Source organism: Triturus cristatus, chromosome 3_2 (genome assembly GCF_964204655.1).
Source record: "Triturus cristatus chromosome 3_2, aTriCri1.1, whole genome shotgun sequence".
In the NCBI taxonomy this organism is placed as follows: Eukaryota; Metazoa; Chordata; class Amphibia; order Caudata; family Salamandridae; genus Triturus; species Triturus cristatus.
The window spans coordinates 1,131,867,929-1,131,893,785 of record NC_140584.1 but is presented as its reverse complement, the minus strand read 5'-3'; positions in this window follow the sequence as shown (position 1 = coordinate 1,131,893,785).

The following is a 25,857-nucleotide window of genomic DNA, read 5'->3' as shown; positions in this document are numbered from 1 at the left end:
CTATACCATAGAGGTTTTTTAAAGCTTCTTCTTTATCAACTAGCTTCCCCCATTTCACTCGGCGCCTGCTTGTGGTGAGTAATATGTCTCCCTGGTCGATTACAAAATCGGTAGTTAGCATCCCTATGGCAGGGGCTGGGTGCTGGATCTCCAAGAGAAGGGAATTGTGGTCACTGTCTGTCCTCGGGGTCACTCTAAAATCTAGAACTTTGGGCCACAGGGAAATATCTATAAAAATGTAGTCCAACCTTGACTCATGTCCCTTTTTGTTGAAGGTGCACACCGAAGGAGTGTCAGAAGGGGTGCGCCCATTACACGCCCTCAGTGCAAAGTTCAGGGTGAGAGAGGTAAGTTGTACTGCCAACGGAGACCAAACTTTGGGGTGAGGTGATGAAGAAGGAGGGACTCCCCAATGGTCATCCTCGGCAGTAAAGGCACCCTCCATTAAGCCCTCCAGGGGTTCAAAGTGGCAGTTAAAATCTCCTCCCATCACTATTTTCAGGTTACCTGTCAATTGCCCTAAAAAAGATGAGAGATCAGCTAGGGTGGGGGATTCTTTACCCACAGCGACTGGTCGAGAGTAGACATTAACAATAGCCCATGTACTTTTGTCAGGCCATCTGAGGAGCACACACTGAATGTCCGGTGAAAGTGTGTCCATTCCAACCACCTGACACCCAATGTGGCTCGCCACCCAGAATGCCAAACCTCCCGAAGGTCTCCCTCTCCCATTCGACTTTGCCGGGATTTCAAAAATGTCATATCCCCTCCTGAGCTGTGGTACCCTAGCCCATGTCTCTTGGAAGAGGAGTATGTCACTTTTGCTGACCAAAGTTTCCCACTCCGGGGTATCCACCTTACTTGAAATGCCAGCTACATTCCAGGACAGGATGGTCAAACCTGGACCTTGGAATTGGGGACCTGCTTCACTTAGTGCAGACGGGATGTCATGTGCAGAATTACCCAAGTCACCCAAGCCAGTGATAATGGGCGACCGGGTGGGTAATTCAACAAACTCCACCGATTGCGTTACAGCAACAGTTAATGTGTTTGGTGGATCCTCATCTAAAGCTTGGGTGCTTCCCAGTGTGGTCCCCCCGTCTTTTGCAGGGGCCAGGGACCTTTTTTTATTTACGGGAACAGATGTACCTTCCCCCCTAAATGTAGACCCATAGGCAGAATTTATTGGGTGTTGTGGAATGTCCCCCCTTATTGGTCAATCTACTTGGTCCAGACAGGAGAATCTATTCTGAAGGACAGAATTACCATGGGCGGGCAATGAGTTGTGCTTGGGTCTGTACCGTGAACCATCTACGGCGAAGCCCACTCTGGTCCAACTCTGTTCCCTCCCCACTACTAAGTTGGAAACATTTGGATAAAAATGTGAGAGAGACACTACATCTATGTTGGATTTATCCGGCCTTACCAGCCAGTTGCAAATGTAAGGGGCAACTAGTGGGCTTTTAAAACTAATTATGATACAGTCCCCTGCCCTGTTTTTGGGGGTAGTTCCAATCCATGGGATCCTTCTAACCATCAGCACATCACCTTTGATGTTAGAAGGGAGGGGCCTATTAATATTAAGCCAACAAATTACCTTATTACGAAGTGAGTCCTGTGGCTCTCTGGTGTCGCCAGTGAGCTCAGGAACTCCCACCATAATCGCTGTGTAGGGCACAGCCTCAGGGGGCAAATTAACCACCCTGCGCCTAGTGTTAGGACTAATGGGGCGACCAGTATATTCATTGTTGGCTCGCCCCCCACTCATTGGGAGGGGTAGTGTTGGTTGCTTAGATCTTCTGGGTGCCGGGACAGGGGGCCTAGACATTTGTAAAGAGGGCAGTGAGGGAGCATGACTACCTGTAACACTATCTTGTGCCCCAACCGGGACCTGTATGCTTGTTCCAGCAGCAGATGGTCTAATCCCTGCAGAATCCCGGGGAGCCGTCTGTGCACTTGGACCCAACCCCCTGCTAGGACTATTCCTGTTGTGTGCGTCTTCTATAGCCTTGAGTCTAGCAACTATGGAATCCAATTTTACAGACAGGGGCTCCAACAGGCTCCTAAGGATATCCCTAAAAGAGCCAATCAGAGCCTCTGTCGCATTTAGAGGATTTCCACCGAATATAAACGGGCCAGAACACCCAGGTACCACTTTGGCTAATGGCGAGCCTGATTGATCAGACTCAATTCCCGGGGAGGTAACCACGGGAGAAGCCGGAATGCCTGAGCTAACGTCTAATGTTGGGCTGATTTTATCCACTTTGGCCCTTTTTGCCCCTCTGAGTTTTCTTAACCTTTTCCTTTTCGGAGGATGGTAGACTCTACTGCCTACGGGATCTGTTGGCGCTGTAACCTGCCCTTCATCCTGCACCTTAGACATTTCCGCACAGTTGATATACGGAGTGGTCTCCACCACCCCCGAGGGGCACAGAGACTCACTATCCCTCAATAGATTGGACGGAGTCCTAAGTTGTTGAAGGACTGTCTTGATTGTCTGATCGATACTATCCATGAGAGATAGATGGGTGGCATCAAAGGGTGTTGGAGTACTAACATCAATGGATGAAGAGTCCGAGGGGACCATTGAGACTGACACATTTTCTAAATTTACCTCAAGGAGAGTGTCTGATGCTGTGCGACCTTTACTAGCCGCAGCACTAGTCTTCGGAAAGAATTTGTCCAGTGTGCTAGAGCACTGTTGGGTAGCCTTACTCCTGGATACTCTAGTAGCCATGGCGAGAGGAACAGTCAAAGCCGCAGGCTGATGGAGTATGGAAATGATCCTTGAGACAGGGACAACGTTAGAGAGGGGGCCCGGTCCGGTCTCTGCCGGCCTCTAACGGCCTAAAACGGCCCGCTCTTTGCCCGGTCTTCGCCTGCTTCCTCGTCCGCACGCGTCCCGCGTACGCGTTCAGGGCGGGGTTAAAGTAGAGGAGGAAAGAAGGGGGAGAAGGGGGCGGGAAGAGGAACCAGGTGCGCGCGGTGGACGGCGCAAGCACTTCTGGACCTCGCAGTCCCGCTCCCTATGCAGGTGACGTCTATGGTACTCCCCCAGCCAAGGTGACCGAGCCGCAATGCTCCCAGGCCACGCAGAGGGTCTTGAGAAGGGCTCCGCTGCTGTTATTGCCCCTCCGACGACAAGAACACTATCCACACTTCCTCCACTGCACGATCAGAAATCATGAATCTCGATATGTGTGTGAATGCTGCACCATTCTAAAATTGGTGTAGAAAAGCATAACAAGGAGAATTGTTTTCATTTCTCCACATTTTTATATCTTCAATGCATGCTGAAATGTTCAGCATACATTGAAGGAGAAAAATGCATTTTCTCATTGTTTTTGTGCAGGAAGATGTGTCTTCCTGCAGAAAAACAAACAGCACATGACACACATATCCTTGCACTATGGTGCAAGGGTGCCTGTGTCACCACATGGCTGCAGTTTAAGCAGCCGTGCAGATAGAAGCATAGATTTGCAACATATTTATGTACATATGTTGCATCCCTGTGCTTCGGAAGTACTACAGCACACTGTAGTTAAAGAGGTTACTGTGTGATGCTGCAGCACTTCCTCATAGTTCTGCACTTATACATTCACCATACGCTACTAATGCATTCATTCAGTCAATTACGTACTAAACATACATTCATCTAAACTTTCACACACTAACAAAGAAATTTAGCTCTTTTTTTAAACCAGGAAAGTTAGTTCTTACAAGAACTTTTTTTTTTCTTCTTTCTTCTTTTATATATTTTTTGGGGGGTTTCTAACAATTTTGTGATTTTTTTGGTTTTTCTGAAAAAACAAAACAAAAAATAAAACAGGAGAAACCAAACAATGAACTTCAGGGAACAATAAAAAAAAAACAAGCTAGCATATGTGACTTTCTTGCCGGCGGCAGATCAAAGTTTGAGCTAAGTGTAAACTTAGTCTAAAAAATCTTCTTCTCTCTTAAGAGATGGTCCTCTAAAGAAGGTCCAAGAAGAATGATTGAAACGGGTGGGGTCTTTCAATAGTTAGAAGAGGAAGTGTAATGAACCAATTAAATCTCTTTTTTTGCAGGTCACATGGGATCTGCGCACCCTGCACTTACGCAGCACGCACCCAGCGCGCATCCGCGAAATTGAATTAAAAAAAATTATAGGATTAGATGTAAAAATATATTACTTTTAAGACTAGTTTAGGGTTTGTCTTCAATTAATATTCACATGAAATACATAAATATGTTTTTTTAGATGTTAAATACTTCGCGGGATCCGCGCACCTACTGCATCATAGACGCAGATGACGCATCGCGAAAGCGCGTAAACATCGCGTTACGTACTTTGAACGTGTCTCGTATAGGCTGGGAGTTGCGTACCGGTCGCATTGGAATCGCGCACTAACCACGTACCCGACGCATACCATGCGCGGATGCTATCACGTAGGGATCGAGAACGGTGCGCGGATCCAAAAACATTGAAAAAAATATATAAAATAAAGTTTTGAACATATAGTTAAAAAAATATTTTGAAAAATATAAAAAAAATGTTTGAAAAACCCATTAAGTTCAAATAATATTTTTTAATTTTTAAAAGAATTAATTGAAAAAATAAGTTTAAAAAATGGTGATAAAAAAGTATTTTAAAAAAAATGTAATTAATGAAATTGACACACTGTATTTGAAAAATATACAAATCCAATCAAAATCATTAAACATGATATCTTCAGAGATAAGTTATAATTAGGAATTGCCATTTAAAAAACCTTAGAAATTCACTGAAAAAACAATAGGTTTCAGGGGTGTTATAGTTAGCTGGACATTTCCCTCGTACAAAACCCTAGAAATTCCCCTGTTATAGTTAGTTCAGCTAACTATAACTCGCGCCCCCGCAATGCACTGCTGATGACGTCACATATTACATCACTTATGACATGGTCAGTGACATCACTGATGACATCTCAAATGACATCACTGATGACATCCCTGATGACATCACCCATGTGATAAATTACTGCATCTTCTCACACCCTAATTTAACCGTTCATACACCAACTCAAAATTTCAGACGTCCATTCTCAAAACCATAGATACTCCAATACCAATAACTACATACCCACTCATTAACTCTTAGGTCTACATACACCTCCACTGACTCACCTGTACAGTCACTCATACTTACAGTCACTCCGTACAAGACTATCATATGCATTTATACACCTACATAGACACTCACACACCACCAATCATCCATAGAGGTACTCTCACACCTAGTCAGTCATGCAAATAATTAATCGTACTCCCATTTCCTCACCTATGCAGTTATACACACTCAAGTTCACCTACTCATAAAAATAGTACCACATTCTTACACTCTTATACAATCATTGATACAAGCACACACTCGTCCATACAGCCACTCTCACAATCACACACTCTCACATATACCCACTTCTATACTCTTAGACGCATATATACTGCCTTTCACATATGTAGTTAGTCACACATGTACCACGGAGATATACATTAAATCCCTACCACACGGATACATACACTCACTCAACCATACAGTTCATCACAGATGCACTCTTAAACCCATGCACCCATAGAATCATCCACTTACACATCTATGCACAGAGTCACACACACCCTACCCAAACAAACACTCAGGCACCCATACAGATACTCAGACAACCAATTAATAACCCATATAGACACTCATATAGCTATTCACAAAACCATGCAGCCACTTATACACCAACAGACAGACACATACATACATTCACACAGTTTAGTCACTAGTCTGCAGTAAGATACATTTAATGACTCAATTATAGAGTCAGTTACGCACCTCGAAAATCATCCATTCACACACTTGTACAGCCACTCATTCTTCCACAGGCCTTTCACTATAAATATATAAAACATATTTAAACTTTACAGAAACACACAGTCACTGGATGACGTCATCAGTGATGTCATCAGGGGTGTCATTTGAGATGTCATCAGTGATGTCATCAGTGATGTCACTGACCATGTCATGAGTGATGTAATATGTGACGTCATCAGCAGTGCATTGCGGGGGCGCGAGTTATAGTTAGCTGAACTAACTATAACAGGGGAATTTCTAGGGTTTTGTACGAGGGAAATGTCCAGCTAACTATAACACCCCTGAAACCTATGGTTTTTTCAGTGAATTTCTAAGGTTTTTTAAATGCCAATTCCTAACTATAACGCCCCTGAAACCTTTGGTTTTGTCAGTGAATATATATATATATATATATATATATATGTTTTTTGTTTTGCTTGTTTGTTTGTTTTAAAAAGTGTACATCTACATATTGAATTATAGGCTACTAACCATTTTATTCACAAGATACTCTGTCTAAACTAATATACATTAAAATAATATTCTGATTAAAATGGCAGCGGCTAGCATGAATCAACCCCCACCTTTTCTTTCAGATGCTGTGGAACCTGGTGTACCATGGAAAGATTGGAATAAAGTTTTTGAAACTTATCTTCTTGCTATAGGTGCAGGTGGTTTCTCAGCTACATATACTCTTACATAACCTAGGAGCTTGCAAAGTTTTTTAACAGCCTCCCTGAGTTAGATGGAGAAGTTGGAATAGAAGAAAGAGATATTTATGATTATAGCATAAAAAAATTAGAAATACAATGTGCTGACAAGATAAATGTGGTTTTGGAGAGACATACATTTTTTAGTAGAGTTCAAGGAAAAAACGAGAAGGTAGGAAATTACATTGCAAGTTTAAGAGGACTGGCAAATACTTGTGAATTCAACGAGCTAACTGATTCATTGATTTGTGACCAGTTAGTGCGCTGTACTAATAATAAGAAGATACAGGAAAAATTACTTGTGGGAAATCCTGATCTAAAGAATGCCGTTGACATCGCAAAGAGTGTAGAACTGTGGTTCCCAAACTTTTGACTCCTGAGGACCCCCATTGAGTCACCACTGGAAGCCAGGGACCCCCAAGCAATTTGTATGATTTAAATTTCAAACATTAAAACAGTAATTCTAAAACAATGAACACAAGTGTGCACACAAAACAAATACTCAAATTACTAGGGATTTTAGTGTTTTATATTGAAAGAATTTTCAAAAAAATTGGAAGGTTAGTGCTGCATCTCCGTGACTAACTTTTAAATGGTTTATATTATTTCGCAGTACAAGGCTCCTGCCACGGCCAGACTGGAAACCCAAATCAGCCCTGGCAAATGTTTTCAGACCAGTCCCCATACAGTGCACACCATCTGACCACTACAAAGGGGGCTTTGGGAGGCTCTCCTCCCAAGAAAAGTTAGGAAACAATGGTGCATTCTACAACAAATGCATCATTATTGTATCAGCTTTTTAAGAATAGTAAATGATGACCTTACTATGCACCAGTATACGACAATCTTTGTTGGGGTTCTTCAATGATTCCCTTATTATCACCCTTCAACAGTGCCTCTCATCTCTGCATAGCCCCTCTGTCACATGTATTTCATTTGTTTTATAGCATCTATCATACCATTGTAGGATGTCAGAGCACTTTACATCACACACATATAGAGGCAGATTTACAAGCCCCTTGTGCCACGGGTGTGTCACAAAAAGTGACGCACCGGTGGCGTATTTTAGTGCCCCATATTTTCAAGGACAGGAAAAGCCACCCTGCGTGACTTTTCCTGGTCTTGAAAATATGGCCCATTTGCACACAGCACTTTGCGTGAAAGGCGCGTTCCATGGGTGTTGCTGTGGGTGTTCCCACGCAACACCTATGAAACCAGACACATTTCCAGATTTACTAGAAATCGTAAATCTGGAAATGTGCCTGAATGCTACGCCTCCCCAGCGGAGGCATAGCGAGGCGCAACAAGAAGAAATGTATTTATTTCTCCTCGTTTTTTTCCTCTCTCTATGCGTATTGCGTTCTGCAGCACGCATAGAAAGAGGAAATCACCTCTGGTGATTGTTTATGTACAGGAAGGTGTCCCTTTCCTGCACATAAACAATCAGTAAAACAATGACGTTTTGCAAGTTCTATGTGTGCTAATGCATCACACTTAGAAGTTGAAAAACGCCATTTCTGATTGTTTAGGGTTCCCTTCATGCACATAAACAATCTCCCCACAATGCAGGCATCCTTGCACAATGGTGCAAGGGTTCCTGTGCAGGCGCATGGCAGTAGCTTGTGCCCCAGCGCAGGGGGAAGCACAGAGATGCGACATATTGTTGTAAATATGTTGCATCCCTGTGCTTTGAAAGTGGCTCAGTGCGGTGCAGCCAAATGGCTTGTGACACACACTGAGTCACTTTCCTTGTAAATCTACCCCATAGAGACAATGATTCATACGTGTAAATCAGTGTATAGAAAATGTTACATAAGGCAAATGCGACTACAAGGTGTAGGATTCACATGTCATTCATACTGGTAGGCATTTTTAAGGAGTGCTTGGTCTGGAGAAGCACAACCTCAGGATTCAGAACATAACACAGTGGTTAGCATTGACTTTAACAATAAAAGTGTATTTCCACCCAAATAAACCTTTTTAGCAGCATCAGGATAATGAAAGACTTAGAAAAACATATGTTTCTAACTTGTATCATGCAGTTTGCAAGCAGCTCTGTGATGACAGTTAATAGGTCACTGTGCTAGATTACGATTGTCACTTATGAACTGCACAGTAACAAAATATTCTCGGACAAAAGCAATAGCCAACTAACCTATGCACATGAAACACTTTTTTTAAATGCATGGTACACGTTCTTTGCAGTAGGCATATTAACCCTCTGTGCTACATTAGATAAGTCAAAGCTTCCACTGAACAAAATGCTCGTCTCTCTCCAGCAGGTACATTAATCACTGAGGTTATCTTGACACTTTTATTGTTGCTGGAAAACAGCTAATTCTACAAGGAACTTTGTTGTGCTTTTAAAATTGCTGCCTGAGGACCCCCTGGGAATGTGTCACGGACCCCTGGGGGTCCGCGGACCACAGTTTGGGAAACCCTGGTGTAGAACACACTGCGGAATGTATTAAGGAAATGAATGTAACTGTTGAGGGCTGTGTAAATGAAGTTTGTGAAGAATTTAAAAATGTGTGTGCCATCAAGAGTGTTAGAAAAAATGAGAAGCCAAGAGAGTTCACCAAAGAAAGAGTTTATTCAGAAAACAGACTAAAATGCTTCCGTTGTGGTAGTACGGGGCATTTGGCCAACAATGTAAATTGCCTTGCAAGAACAGCCATGTGTAGAAATTGCAACCGGAAGGGTCATATCGCGCGTGTTTGCAAGGATATGTTAAGTAAAACCGTTAATACCATTGATACCATCGAAGTAAATAGGTGCAAATATGTTTTACAAGTTGATGTGGATGAAAACTGTAAGGTACATAAGATTTAGTTACCTAAGTGCGAGATTGGTTTAGATGGGCATAAACTAAAAGTCTATGCTGACTTATGGTCGCCATTTACGTTTATCAATAGCGAAACGTTCCATGCAAAATTTTATGTGGGGAAGTTATCCCTAGACAAACCTGATGTGATCCCTGTTGGAAATAATAAAGAACCCATTCCACTAGAAGGAGTGGCTACTATGAGGATCACATTTAAAGACAGGAGTACTGTTGGTAAAGTGTACATGGCAAGGAATGGATCAAATCTTTTGGGATGATCTCATCAAAAAAATTTAGGTATGAAACTTGACCCCACAGCTGAGGTTCCCGTCATGCTTGTGGAAAGAACTGTTTGTGGTTTGGAGCTGATCGAAGAATTTCCAGAGGTCCTACAGATAAGCTTGGTTGTTTGAAAGATTACCAACATAAAATTAGATTAAAGGAAGGTACCCAACCAGTGGCACATAAATGCAGGAATATTTCTCTGATGATGAAAGAACCCCTAAAACAGGAATTAGATAAAGTGTTAAGCCAAGAAGTCATTGAAACTGTAGAAAGTGATGAATGGGTTGCACCTATCGTCATTACTGCTAAAACCAATACCAAGAATATTAGGCTATGCATAGATTTGAGGGAGTTAAACAATAATATTTGGATCGACTGGCATCCGCTGCCAAACATTAATGAATTGTTAAGTCAAGTCAATAAAGCAGAGTTTTTCACAGTGATTGATTTATCATCAGCTTACCATCAGGTGAGAGCTCTATCCATCGAGCAAGGCACTAACTACCTTTATAACACCTTTTGGTGCTTTTAGATTCCGCAGGATGCCTTTTGGTTTAGCGTCTGCTGCTGCGGTTTTCCAAAGCGCTATGCAGAACATTTTGGAATGGATTGATCATGTATTGTGCTTCCAGGATGATCTGCTAATCTACGGAAAAAATGAAAATGAGCACAATGAAGCCTTCCGCAGAGTATTGACCAGATTAAGAGATGCTGGATTAACATTAAAAATAGAAAAATGCCAAATTGGAGTTCGGTCAGTCACCTACCTAGGGCATGTCATTTCCAGGGAGGGTATCAAGCTAAAGGTAGATTTATTCGATGCCATCAAATTTGCGCCCAAGTCCAATACTAAGGAGGTAGTGAAATCGTTCCTTGGGTTGTCAGAATATTATTCGAAATTCATTAAAAATTTTGCGGACATCTCTTATCCTTTGAGGGATGGGGGGAGGAGGTGGGAGTTATGTTACATTCAGAGTTGTTATTGTATATTTCAAGAGTCAACGATGGACGAGGTTGAAGAGTATGGACATTCCGTGGCAGTGAACATGGACATTGTTGTTCCGGATTAAGCCACTGGTCACTCGCAGTTATTTGTCTCACCGTTTATTATTATTGAGCTTCCTTGCCGAATGTATTGATAGTGATCTGTTCTGATGTAGACTGAGGTCGGCGGAAGTTGTAATATTCAGAAAACCAATAAACTACGTTTAAAAAAAAAAAAAAAATCTCTTATCCTTTGAGCAGTTTATTAAAAAAAGGAGTGAAATTTGAATGTAACAAAGAATGTACAGAAGTATTTGATAAATTAAAGTATCACATTGGAAATGCACTTTTTTTAGGACGATTTGACACAGGAAAGCGTACCATAATCACCACTGACGCGAGCACAAAAGGCAAGGCATTGCGGCCACCCTAAGTCAAGTGGTAGAGGGGGAGGAAAGAGTTGTAGCTTTCGCGTCAAGAGCTTTGACGGAGGCTGAATCCCACTTCTCAGTTGTTGAAAGAGAAGCACTTGCATGCTTTTGGGCAGTGAAACATTTCCAAGAGTTTGTTTGGGGCATACCATTCACCAATAGGACAGATCACAAGCCTTTCGTTAGTGCGTTCTCTGTAAAAAACATAGAAAGAACCACATTCAGGATCTCAAGATGGTTCCTTGGTCTTGAAGGGTTTAATTTTTAAATTGTACACATACCTGGACAATTGAATCAGGCAGCTGATTGTCTGTCCAGACTACTCTTGGAGAACAAAAAGTCAGAGAGCAATATTGGGGAGGAGTTTGTGGTGGCGACTGTTACTGAAGGTATAAGTAAACTGTAATGGGATGAGAGTATGCAAAGTGATCCTGTATTTCCTAGAGTGAAGCAACTTGTATTGAACGGCTGGCCGAGCAAGTGTTCAGATCTCAAGAGTGATGAGAATGGGTTTGGGAAGTAAGGAATGAATGTGTACTTCTGGGATCAAAATCTTTACAGAGGAAACAAACTGGTAACTCCGGAGAGTCTAAGAGAGAAAATTGTGAGCTTGGCACATGAATGTCAACTAGGATGTAGTCTTACTAAGAGTAAAATACGCCTTCATTATTGGTGGCCAAGCATGGACACCATGGTTGAGAGAAATGTAAGACAGTGTTTACATTGTGCTGTGACTGATAAGAGCAAATATGTTAGCAAGGGCCTAATTTCTGCTGTGGATGTTCCTTCTGTTCCTTGGAACAAGCTGGCCATGGACATTATTGGCCCCCTAAATGTGAAGGGACCAGGAGGGAGATTCAGACTCACTTTAGTAGATAACCATTCTAAATGGATAATCATCAAGATAGTGGACAATATCATCACCAGCACAGTTAACTCATTCTTGCAAGAGGTATTCTGCACTGAAGGAGTACCTCAGACCATAGTTACGGACAACGGTGTCCAATTCATCTCCACACTCATGAAAGAATTTCTACATAAATTTTCTGTCACTCATTTGCAAACTGCGTTGTATTGCCCAAGGGCAAATGGGCTTGTGGAACGTGTTAACCGCATGATCAAGTATTATATTCAGCTCAATGTAAGCAATGGAACAAATGTAAGAAAAGCTCTGGATGAAATGATCTGGTCTTACCTTGTTATCCCACACTCTGTCACTGGGGTATTACTGTTCAAGTCCCTCAAAGGTAGGGAACCAGGTACCAAATTAAGTCCCATGTGGTTGTTTGGAAACAAAATGGAAAGGGTCGATCAAGGGAAAATTATGGAAAGAGTACATGATCACCAAAGGAAATATGTAAACAGGTACAATGGTAAAATACAAAGACCAGTAAGATTGTGGGAGGAAGGAGATGTTGTAAGAGTTAAGTTACCAACGTTTGTATGATCAGGTTGCTCGAAGTTCTGTCACAGGAAAGTGGTACGTAAAGTTTAAAAAAATGTTGTATTACTTAATGATGGTCAATCCTGGAGCACTGACAGAATTGTCAAAGACAACATCGAAGGTGTACTTGACAAAGAGTTAATGTAAACAAAAAAATGGCACTCCTAATTTAAGGGAGACGTGAGGAAATGTTCACCATAAACCATTATGGCATAGAGACTACGATTTGTATTAATTGTTGCTCCTCTGTATCTTTGGTTTTTTTCCCTTTTCCTTTCCTTACTTTTCTTTTTATTTCCCTAGGGAAGGAGATGTGTTGTATCCTGCCTTTCTCTCCAGCCTTGTCACCTTTTGGTATCTCCTTCCCCCCCTCCGCTCACACTCTGGTTGAACATCCCTAGAATGTTATGTGTGTTCTAAGGGGCACTCCCGGTGCCAACGGATTTTCTTTCTGTGGGTTATGGATATCGGTTGCATTTAACCCTTGCTAAATAAAGTTACTTCACCTCTACCAGCATTTTGGATTATTTCACCTTGTTTTACTGATCCATCAGTTCCTGCTTTTTGCCATCATATTTCCGAACACCAGTGGGTGGCTCACTCTAAAGGTGTATATAATGTAGGCCTCCAAGATGGTATGGCAGACCAAACATGCTTTACATTGGGGAGAACTAACCTGATCTGTATGAAGTTTCCCAAGGTATCTTGGCCCTATCCTGCAATAAAGCCCCATGCCCTGATGGTATACCCCCTGATCTATTTCGAGATACTATTGATGTCTGGAGGCTCCACTTTTGGGGTCATCTGCCATCATTGTACCGACTTTTAAAATGGGGTGGCAAAGATAATCCACAGTGCTACCGTCCAATATCGCTCATAGACGCTGTTGTTAAAGTGCTTGGGAGGATCCCATTAAACAGGCTCTTACTGTGAGCAGACCAGAACAACATAGTGTCTGAGGTCCAATATGGTTTACTGCCGGGTAGGTCGACCACTGATCAGTGTGTCAGCCTATACCTACTTATAACCAAATACACTGTTGCTCAGTCTGGTTCGTTGCATGTAGCCTTCATGGGCCTCACGTCTGCATTCGACAGGGTAAATTGTAATAAGCTCTGGGATCTGCTGCTCTCAATGGGGGTGTAACCAGAAATTGTTTCTCTCCTCTCGAATCTCCATGTCAGCACCTCCGCTGCGGAAAGGTACTCTTAGGGGATGGAGCTTACTGAGTTTTTTGTCACCAGTAGGGGTGTTCGGCAGGGCTTCATACTTTTATTTACCCTTTATATTAACGGGTTGCAACAAGCTTTGGTGTCAGCGCAAGTGGACTGCCCAAGGGTAGGTTCAAGACCATTGCTGGTTTTGTTGTATGCCGACAATGCAGTGCTTATGGCACACGTGTCGATGGGTTTGCAGTCCCTGTTGGACAGGTTCACCACCTAAATGGATAGTTTAGACCTGGCTGTTAATTTTTTCAAGTTGAATGTCTTGGTAATTGTCCCTTGGTCCACACGCTCTAAAGCCTGCAGCGTTGAGAATCATATCCTAGCTAAGGTCCCAGCTTTTCCTTACCTGGGGGTATTATTTGATGCCAAGTTGAGCTGGAATCCTATGATGGATGCCAAGATCTGTGATTTGACATAGACCTCTGGTACGGTTTCCAGCTTTGCCCAGAGGCGGGGCTCGTGGCCTCTGGCTACCTTAATCAAAGATTATCAGTCTAAGTGCATCTCCAAGGTGTCATTTGCAAGTGACGTTTGGGGCCACAGGCGGGTAGACAGGATTCAAATAGCGGAAAACACCTTTTTGAGGCAGATCTTGCGGGTGCTGCAAAGCACCCCAGCATTATCGGTTCACGAAGAGCTGGGTCTCAGATACATTTGTGATCTTATAGCTCTTTGGCCTCTGCTTTGTTGGGTTAAGATATGGGCTAGCGACGGTATACAGCTTAACAGGTTGACTTTGTTGGATTGCTTATCTCTTGACCACATGCATAAAATCTCCTGACTAGCATATGTAAAGGATACTTTAACTAGCATAGGGAGGGCAGACATGTTTTATATTCATCCTTTGTTGTGCCCCCTGAAGAAAGAAAACGGCGAATGGATCTATTCTTTGCACGTGCCTCCATGCAACATGAACAGTGGGAATTGGGAAAACCTAAGGTCCAAGGGCATTTATTATTAAAGTCGTTCAGGGCATGGAACGTTATCTCTCCCAGTAGATTTGTGGTGTCTCGTTTCAGGTTTAACTTGTCACATCACCTGTTAGCCTCTCCGATTGGCTGGGCCAGCCCAGGTGCATTAGGGCCCTGTGGATCCGAGAATGCGTCTCCACAGGATACCCTTCATTTTGTATTGGTGTGTAAATATTTTAGCATTTCTAGGAAGCGTTTTTCTTATACCAATTCTGAAAGCTATGGATTTTGCCGAAGCCCGCCCGGCAATCATGTATTTACAACTACAACACTTGCCATGGGTTCAGTTTTTTTGCGTGCGGCTGTAAGATCTAGGTGTTCTCTGCTGATTAATGGGGTTAGGGTCTTAAAGCGACATTTTTGATCTGTATATTACTGTATTTAAATTGAAAAACAATGTATGCTGAAATATGAATGTATTTGGGGTTTTATGTGCTTTTATGATTGTATTTTCAATCGAATAACATTTTTATGATGATGATATGGCACAAAATATACCCAAAGATGCCATAGTGCTTTACAGAAAAAATTGTTTTTTACATGAAGTTATAACAAAACTATAAATAATTACAATGGTTGAAAATTACAAGGTAAGGCATTACATAAAACAGAATGTACAAAAGTCATAAAATGGTTGAGGTAGTATGCAATGTGTACAAAGATACATATGGCCGTAAAAAGATTGAGGAGGTATACAGTGTACATTCAATTTGTTTGAAGGCAGGAATATAACAATAAGTCAACAGGTCACTAACTTGCTCCAGTTACACCAGCCAAGAAGATTTTGGTACTGAATCATCATTTTACAAATTACTTCTCTTCAAGTTGTAGTGTCAGCTTCAATTGATTCACTGCATCCATTTTAAAAGAGTAAATCTTGATACAGGGTGTTTGGTGTCCATACGTTAGTGTCAAAGTAATTAATGCAATGGCTTACACTGCTGCTAGGTGTGAAGTTGCTAATGATTAAGTGGATGCACAGTAGACATCAAATTATCTACTATCAATCCCAAAACATGCCAACACTTTTGATTTAGGTGCAGACACATGAATTTCTAAACCTAAAATGGTGTTAATATAACTTTCTACTTGGTAAAACTATCTCCACTCCAATTGAAGTTAAAGGGGTGTATGAAATTGGGTTGCTGGTTGAGGAGGGTGAAACCCTACTCAAGCAAGAGCTATAATCCTTGTCAGGGTGGACCACAAAAAGTCACTAAATTAACCTGTGCTTAATCCTCTGGTAGCTTGGCACAGAGCAGTCAGGCTTAACTCAGAAGCAATATGTAAAGTATTTATGCAGCACTTAAACAGTAATAAAGTGAAGCCACAACACAAGAAAAATCCCATACTAATTTAGAAAGCAGATTTAAATGTAATAAACTATTTGACACCAAAACGACAAAACTCCAATCAGTAGACCCGGAGTTATGATTTTTTAAAAGTGTAAAATATTGCATAAAAGATCAAAGTACCAACCGGGACATCTAGTCGTGCAATATCGGGGTAAAGCCGTAAGTTATGAAGTAAGGCTAAAATGTCTGAGAAGGTAAAGTTCAGCACAGCAAGGCAGGCGGCGATGTCCACGGAGGACATGTGATTAGGGAGCCGCTGGACACAGTCACCTGAAGATTTCTACGTTCTGATTAAGTCTTTTAATCGGAATTTGAAAATCTCCAGTGGGACTAAGCTGTACACTGTAGCTGACGAGGACTTCATGAAGCCGGATACCCTTCTGCGAAGAGCCACTGAAGAGGATTTATTGCTATGAAGAAGAATGTAGAAGGAGCTGCTGCAAAGTCAGGATTGGGCTTTTGGGGCACCTTTAGAACCACTTCCAAGGATCCAAGACTGAAAGGGCAACACTTGAAGGATGAGGCCTCACTCAGGCTGGGTCTAGGTGCCGGTTCATGATGGTTGGAGCCTCTTCTATCCCAGAGGCTCTGATAAGGAGGCTAGGAAACAACCTTGGAGTCACTTTGGAAGTCTTGGGTTCAAGCAGGAAAGCAGGTCTTAAGCAGCAGGGCAGACCTCTGAGGTTACAAGGCAGGATTCAGGCAGCAGGGTAGTCCCCTGAGAGTTCTTCTGCAAGTCCAGAAGCAAGCAGGTCCCTTGTACCAGCTCCCCCACTTCCTCCTGCTGTTGCAGCCCTAAAAACCCCTTATCCCTGGTCTTCTTTTGTTGTCCATCACTGGTTAGTTGCACTGCTGTTGTCAATGTCTGTTCTTGTTTGCTGTAGTGCTGCCCATCACTGTCTAGAAGCACTGCTGTTGTCATTATCTTTTCATGTTGTGTCGTAATTTCTTTTTTATTCCTCTCCACTGCTGTTGTCCATTATCTGTTGTAGCCTTCAGTTTAACTCTATTTCACCGCTGTTTTCCTGCCCCCGCCGCCTGGTCATTTTTTTACTCCGTTCCCGCCGTTTTCCCTCCTCTTGCCAGCCCTGCCCAGCACTCCTCCTACCTCCCAGGACATACTTAATTTTGGCTGCAGTGCAGCCCTCCCAGGACATACTTAATGTTGGCTGCAGTGCGGCCACACAGTGGAAGCGCGCTGAAGGCAAGCCCGTTCGCACCCAGTGTAATGACCCGTGGCTCTCCCGTGACCAGCAGATACACCGCCACAGACCTCAGAGCCCAAGATCCCAGGCGCATCAACAACAACAGCAACTATTGCCGCACATCCTCACACACCACCAGAGGACCTTTCTCCTGCCAGCACTGCCGCTTCACCTGCAACACAGAAGGAACCAACAACACCAGAGACACCATGAACATGACTGCATTCACCGCTCTGTTCGAACACCACAGCACAACTCCAGTGTATTCTACTCAACTCACAATCGCTCCGCAAACAGGCCACAGAGATCTGGGACATGATCTCATCCCCAACCCCTGACGTCATCTTCCTCATAGAGACCTGGCTGAACCCTGTAGCCACGCTGGACATCACCATCGCCACTCCCTGAGGACACAAGATAACACACTGAGAGCAAATCAACAATACACAGAGGTGGAATTGCCATCGTCCACAAGGACACTATACTCTGCACATGTGCATTGCTTAGTATACGTGCAGCTGTGATCTTCTCCCCGGTCGGCTCACTAATTGCAAGTAGGAGAAGCAGTCTCTCAAGTATGCATGTCGACCTGGACGGTGAAAGGCACCCACCCAACCGGACATGAGCTCTTTTCTACAGTGAGTGACCCGTGTGAGCCTTCATAGCCCAACCCCTGCCCTAAGTCAGGAAATTGAGGCACCTACTCAAGACTGTAATAAAGCACCACCGCTGCATTTTCTTTTAACAATTAAAGCAGGGTTTAGGTGGCAACTGCCCTTTCAGTGGTGGCTGCTGCAAAACACAAGTGGCGGGGGCGGTGTTGGGATGAGGGATTAGGGAAATTATAATACATAAATTTAAAAAACTTACCTGTCCTGCCGCCGATGCTGCAGGTCACCTCGGTGCTCCTCTTCTCTCCTGCACCTGATGGTGTCCCAGCTGTTCCTGGGACACCAGCACAGGCTTCCCACCCAATCCTGGCACTGCTCTCAATAGCATGAGGATTTCTCAATAGCCAGGATTGGTCTGAGTGGCCTGGTTTGCCGCTCAGGCAGTGCCTGAGACTCTGCGCTGTTTCTCCAACCCAGCTGTGCAACACAGCAGGGTTGGAGAAACCTATGTGCGCATGTCTGTTTGGCTGTCCCAAGACAGCTGGACAAACCGACATGTACACTTTACAGTGCACCAATCTCTCCTCCCTGCCATGGCCCGCCTCTGCCCAGGGCTCCCTGGTTCAGTCAGTCAGCGGAAAAAAAATGATATTGTTTTAATATTTTCTTTTTCGCTGCCTGACTCAGTGGGGTGATGCTCCTCCGCCATTAAGGATGAGCCGTCCTTTATGCTCCCGTAGAGGAATCGCCCCTGATAAAAAGGGAGCTTTTAGGCCTGGCAAGGAGCTGATTTTGCCAGGTCGAATTGCCAGTTGAAAACTGCATACAGGCTGCAATGGCAGACCTGAGACTAGTTTAAAAAGGCTACTTAAGTGGGTGGCACAATAAATCTTGCATTCCCACTAGTAAGATTTAATTTACAGGTCGTGGGTACATGTAGTACCACTTCACTAAGTAAATTAAAGATTCCAATCAGGTGTAAGCCAAGTTTACCATGTTTTAGGGAGTGAGCACAAACACTTTAGCGCTGGTTAACAGCGGTAAAGTGCGCAGAGTCCTACGGCAAACAAAAACTTGGCAAAACAGAAGGGGAGAAGACAAAATGTTTGTGGGTGACCCTGCAGAAATTACCATGCCGTGTTTTTTGTCTAATCTCTTTTAGCTGTAGACAAATTTTACCATGTATGCATTCCTCTTTCCATTTGTTCCCATGCCTCGTCTCTCTGTGGCCACGCTTATTTGTCATATAACTCACACAATATATAGGGTAGCACTATTAGGAAAGAGAGAAATGTGTAAATTTGAATACGAAAAGGAAAAAGAAAAGAATAGGGCACAACAAAGTTGTGGATGAAAACCCTCACTCACCCGAGGGTGACATGCTTCATCATTGGGTTCCTCCAACACACGGGGACCACAACCTATAACCTATCTAGTGACCCCTAGATAGGGTATATATGCATAACCCTACTTCACACTTGCTTTTTAATTACTACCACATAGGAAGGAAGAATAAAGTTGTTGTCCCTATGTAGGTAGTTTTTAATTCACTTTTATTTTATTTTGCACTCTGCCCCTCCTTGCCACTTCGAGTTGGTAGATCTAACACATGCTCTGCACTCCTGCTCCTTCCCTCTTTGGTAAGTCGTAGCCCACACGGGCCCCGTGTGTTGGAGGAACCCAATGATGAAGCATGTCACCCTCGGGTGAGTGAGGGTTTTCGTCCACAACTTTGTTGTGCCCCATTCTTTTCTTTTTCTTTTTCAAATTTACACATGTCTCTCTTTCCTAATAGTACTATCCTATATATTGTGTGAGTTATATGATCATGGAAGTAATATAGGATATAATCTCTATATTGTAGCATCGTCTTCCTACAGACCCTCTTGTGTGAGATACACGCTTATTTGTCACCCGATTGTATATTTGTTGTTTTATTACTTTTTTTTAGGTTATATGTTAGTCAGACTGTGTATGTGCCTGTGAACATTGGTTGCAGGCTCTCCATAGCTTGTCCTAGCATTTCTCTGAATGTTTACTATGGTTCCTACCTCTCCATCAGGTTCCCCTTCCACACACAGTTTTCTTCCTTCCATTGATTTCTACCTACTTCCCTCTCCTGATTCCTCCTGCCCTGTCCTGGTCTTTACTTTCCTCTCCAGCTTCTTCATCCAACTAGACACCAAAGGCAATCCAGTCACTACCACACAGCTCTATGAAATGTCATTTCATTCACAATCCTCCTTTCATATTCCCTTTTATTCCTTTCTTTTCACACTCCTGTCAAATCTAGCACAGTGAGAAAAGCTTAGAGTGCCACAAAGCTCTGTACAAGCAACCAACAAACCAAAACATTGCTGTTAGTCTGAGTACGTGGGTGACTGCATATCTGATGGTCTATGTGTGTGGCCTGTATATCCTTCTGTAGGGTCTGTAGCTGTGTTAGCCTATGTGCATGCCTGTCTCTAGGTATGTGTGCTGCATCTTGATATGAATATATGATTTACATCAATTTCTGAATGCATTACACAAAACAATGACGAATGGCTTTGCCAATATTTTTTCTCATATCACTTGCTTCATGAACATGCCAATATTCCCATTTGTTTTTTTACCCCAAAATATTTTTGCTTTCATTCCCCTCTCTGGTGCACTTTAATGGTGAAAATAAAATTCTCCTGATTTCTATTTCTGACATCCATCGTAGTTGACATAAAACACTGACATTATGCTAATTTTTATGTGCCTTCATTTCTTTTTTTTTCATCTAGTCTCATTTAAAAAATATGGTACACTGAGGCTGCAAATATCAGCGTAAGTGACTCACAGACAATGTCTTTCAAATGATTTTGAAAATAAGGGACATGAATGAGAAAAGGCATTAATTTGTATGAACTTTATTCATATATGTATGTACAGTATTCAATGTACTAAATGCAAATACATTTGACTTCAGGACAAGTGACATCTCTGCATTATGGTGCCGATTCCGATCCTGGAAAAACCGGGTACGAACCGTCGGTCGGAGGGTTTTCTCCGTCCGACTCGTACCCAGTAAAAAAACCCTACAAACTTGCAAGTACGATTCGTACGGAAACACCATTTCCGTACGAGTCGGAAAAAACACCGACCGACTGTAAAAACACATACCAATGTGATCCGGGACAGCGCCGACGTGACGTCGGGACGCATGCAGGCTGCATTTCACGAACCAGGAAGTACGAATCGTACCAACACCAGTCCGGACGGCATTATTTTTACGGCACCCAAAAAGTGCCGGAAAAGTGAAGTACGGCGCGATGCGAGCAGAATTGGGGGCCCGGTACGCGCCGAACCCCCCCCCAGCCCCCGTAAGTACGTGCCGAACCCCCCCAGCCCCCGCATGTACGCGCCGTACCCCCACCTGTGTATGTACACCCGTGTATGTACGAGTCGAACCCCACCCGTGTATGTACACCCGTGTATGTACGAGTCGAATCCCCACCCGTGTATGTACACCCGTGTATGTACGAGTCGTACCCCCACCCGTGTATGTACGAGTCGAAACCCCACCCGTGTATGTACACCCGTGTATGTACGAGTCGAACCCCCACCCGTGTATGTACACCCGTGTATGTATGAGTCGAACCCCCACCCGAGTATGTACGAGTCATACACGGGTGGGGGTTCGACTCGTACATACACGGGTGTACATACACGGGTGGGGGTTCGACTCGTACATACACGGGTGGGGGTACGACTCGTACATACACGGGTGTACATACACGGGTGGGGGTTCGACTCGTACATACACGGGTGTACATTCACGGGTGGGGGTTCGACTCGTACATACACGGGTGTACATACACGGGTGAGGGTTCGACTTGTACATACATGGGTGTACATACACGGGTGGGGGTTCGACTCGTGCATACATGGGTGGGGGTATGACTCGTACATACACGGGTGTACATACACGGGTGGGGGTTCGACTCGTACATACACGGGTGTACATACACAGGTGGGGGTTCGACTCGTACATACACGGGTGTACATACACGGGTGGGGGTACGCACCGTACATAGGGGGTGGCTGGGGGGTTGTTCGTCGTGTATGCGGGCACATGTCTCCATGGTTGCTATTGCAGTTCGGTTCGTACGGTGTTTTTTCCTTACGGTTGTAACTTCGGACGCACCGTACGAATCGTACTTGCGCGCTCGGACTTGGGTTATCACATTTGTACGTAAAATCGTCCGGGGACGTGTCGGACACGTTTTCCGACCCGAGAACGTGTGGGGGAATTTTCCCACTGCGATTCGTATGGACTTTTTCCCATACGAATCGTACTTGCCAGTTTGTAGGGTACTTGTACGATTCGTATGGAAAAAAATCCGGATACGAGTCGTACGGGGAATTTTTTTAACGGATCGGAACCGGCACCTATATGGGTTCTGTAATGTCCTCTGCAAATATAGAAAAGCTTTTGCGAAATCAAATATTTTTGATGGCATGGACGATTTAATACGTATAGCAAATAAATTGAGAGACCAAGCTAAAAAAAAATAAGAAAGCCAAGATGGTAACCCTGACATCCTGCTCTCCTTCCACCCTTTCACCTGTTGTTTCATTTGACACCAATTTAGACAAACAATTTGCAATGTGACTCCTTGCACTCAGAATATAAACCAGTTTAAAATTATATTTTTGCAGAGACCACCCATTTCACAATTCTGCTGGACACAGAATCAACCCCTTTCTTGGTGAAAATCTCTTTAAGAGGCTTGTGATTAGTTTTAATTTGAAACACGCTACCAAACACAATGGAACGCAGTTCATGTCCTCTCAGACTGGGCATACTTACCATGATGATCCTCCCTGATCCCCCTCAACGTTTAGCAACACCGCACTGAGCCACCAGGGACTACATGTTATACCGTATTTGCATAGCGCACGTACGCCAAAAGGTTTCTTGGCACTGAGGTAAAGAATGGCAATATTTAATCTATGTTTTCAGGAGCTGCCAGAAGCTCACATAATTTTCTACCAATCTAATTTCAGGCGGAAGTGAGCTCCAGGTATGGGGACCTCTCACTGAAAATCTTGCCCCTCCCAGCCTCTTTCGCTTGAATCTCAGTACCATTAGGAGGTTCATGTGGGCCGATCTGAGATTGCGCTTCGGGGTGTAGCTCCGGATTCTCGAGGCTATAAAGTTCGGGCTTTCATTATGCAGTGATTTAAAAATTATGCAGCCTGAATTGAAGATAGTTTGTTGAGCTGCAGAAAGTCAGCGCAGCTTCTTCATCAATAGTTTAATATTACAATGCCTAGGTTGTCGAAAGACCAGTCTCGCCACTTGATTTTGTGCCATTTGAAGTCTGTGGTTAAGGCCAGTTGGAATTCCCAGATAGAGGGCGTTTACATAGTCGATTCTTGATAGGACTAATGCAATAATGATTTGAATGACCACTTCAATCGAGACAAAGTTCCTAATTTTCCTAAGTTGAAGGAACCACAAGGAAGTTACAGCTCCTATCTATGATTTCATGTATAATTCCACATCGATTTGGATACCCACGCTTTTTACGGCATTTTTCGGTATGGGGGGGTCACATCTCCAGCGGCCAATAAGAGGGGTTCCAGTAGTTGAGCTTGTTGTTAGTGATGACAATCTCTGTCTTATCAGAGTTAAGCTTTAACTGATTATTGTTCATCTAATCTCTGATGTATACTATGGTGTTTTGGAAGAACTCCAGTGACTCCGGTGTATCGTCAATCGTAAAAATCAGCTGCATGTTTTCAGCGTGATAATAGATTTTCACATCATCTGTTAAAAGAGTCAACTTTACACTCGGGTCAAAGCATCATTAACTAAGGGCAGAGGTCAGTTCAATCTTCAAGTGACAAAACTCTCCCTAGCAGTTTGCAACTCTGCCCCTTGTTTTTAACACGCTTCCCATGCTGTCAGTTTTTCTTGCAAACCCAGGTATCTGATCTTATATCTCAAGTAAGTGATAGCTCCTTTCCTAAACTTGCCCTCCTCACCTTAATTCATACATTCTTCTCACTTAGCTTACCTAGTACACACCTTAATCTCTTTCCATTTTCACTCTTATCACACATATAATCTAGATCATCTTCCTACACCTCTACTCCATCAATACCTAGCAGCACTTTCTCCATTGCCCTCTGAAAAACTGATGCTGCAGAGATCAGGCCAATTAGAATCCTCACACAGCTAGATGTACAGCGTGATGACAGTAGTCTCCCTCTTCAATTAACCATTGCTACTTACCTTGCATGTCCTGTCTCACTGTTATGGGCACACCTCATACATTACTGGACTACAGCTCAGCCTCTCTGCTCAAGTGGGTCCGATGTACATAGGATCAAGCTTTCTAGTCTCTTCTGAAAAACAGCCGGAAACTCGTGCTGGCATAATGACATTTCTTCCCACACACTTAGGTTTCTTAGATCAGTTACATAACTCTCAACTGTCGCCCTCTCTTTCTGCACCCTCTTCCCTAAATTGTGCTAGCTATTGGAAGATAATACAGATCAGGCTTTTTGATGTATATTTCATATTCGTTGAGACAAGCGGCTCCACTACAATCAAACAAATCAGGGAGATGATCAAACACCTCCTGACGCTCTGAACCTAGGGAGTAAAGCACTAATGCCCTAATTACTTACCATTAATCTTCTTTACTCTTAGTCAAACTCATCTTCATTCCATTACTAATGAGTATCGTAACCACTGAACCAGCAAAAGTTACAGAAGCCCCGCCAGGAAAAGCCCCATAAATAGGGGGCGCTAGGTGGCGCGCGACCAAGATGGCCGCACACCAGTGAAGCTCCTGCCCTGCTGGGTGAGAAAACATCCTTAAACTCCATCCTGCTCTATAACTACGATCCAGTTACTGACCCATGGGTAGCTGGAACCACCACTTTCCACAGCGGAGTTGGTTCGAGGTGCGGAACACCGACCGCGACGAATTTGAGGGCTGGTGAAGATCTCCGCGGCTGGCCGCTCCTCCGACCTCAAGGGGGAGAGCAGCTGTAACAATCAGATGAGTCCAGAGTCGAGTGGGCCCTGCGGGCAGCGGTACCTGGATGGCCTGACGTGCTGCGGCTCCGTTGCGACCCCGCTGTGAAAATTGGGGATGAGAGCCTCGACTGGATTCCTCAGCCAGCGGACATCGAGCACATTGATCCCTGGCCCGGGAGGAGATTGCGGAGGGGCCACTGAGCACCGGCTGCCCGCGGCCGGGATATGTGGGTACTCAGCAAGCGGTACATTACTGCAGTTTCGGATAAGGAGGCGTGGGGGGGGGCCCTGCTACAGACGTGCTCAGGCAACTTGCGTAGTGACACCCATTGCTGGACGGGTCCACCTTTCCCTACTGACCATAACCGCCGTGTCCGTTGTGCTCCACCGCCATTTTGTCTGCCGGGCGCCGCGAACACCTACGCTAGATGCTGCGAGCATGATTCTCAACGAGCGGCCTGACCTGGAGCAGATGTGCGCAACAGAGACCCTCATGTACTAAAATATAATGCCCCCACCAGAGAGACTGCCTGGCAAATCCCCCATGAGAAAACATTGAGCGGCGGCCATTTTGAGCGAGCTGTGGGGGTACTCTGATGCTGCAGGAGACCGGCTAAAGGGCCCTCATCATTACGGATCGAGGCGGCGGACCCCAACTGCCTTTGGTGTGTCGGATGGTAATTTGTACAGCCCACGAATTCTGCAGTGATCTGCCATCGCGTGGAACCACTAGTACAGGTGCACCGAGCGGCTACACAGTACAGATGTGACACCCCACGCGACGATCGCCTGTGTGGCTCTGGGTGGGGCTGAAGGGAGCAACCCCTCAATACTTCGTGACTTCCAGGGAGCGACAGTAGACGGTCCATATCGACATTGCACCTGGGGGCAGCCCTCTCGGTCTCAACATGGGACGCACTGACACCAAGCAAA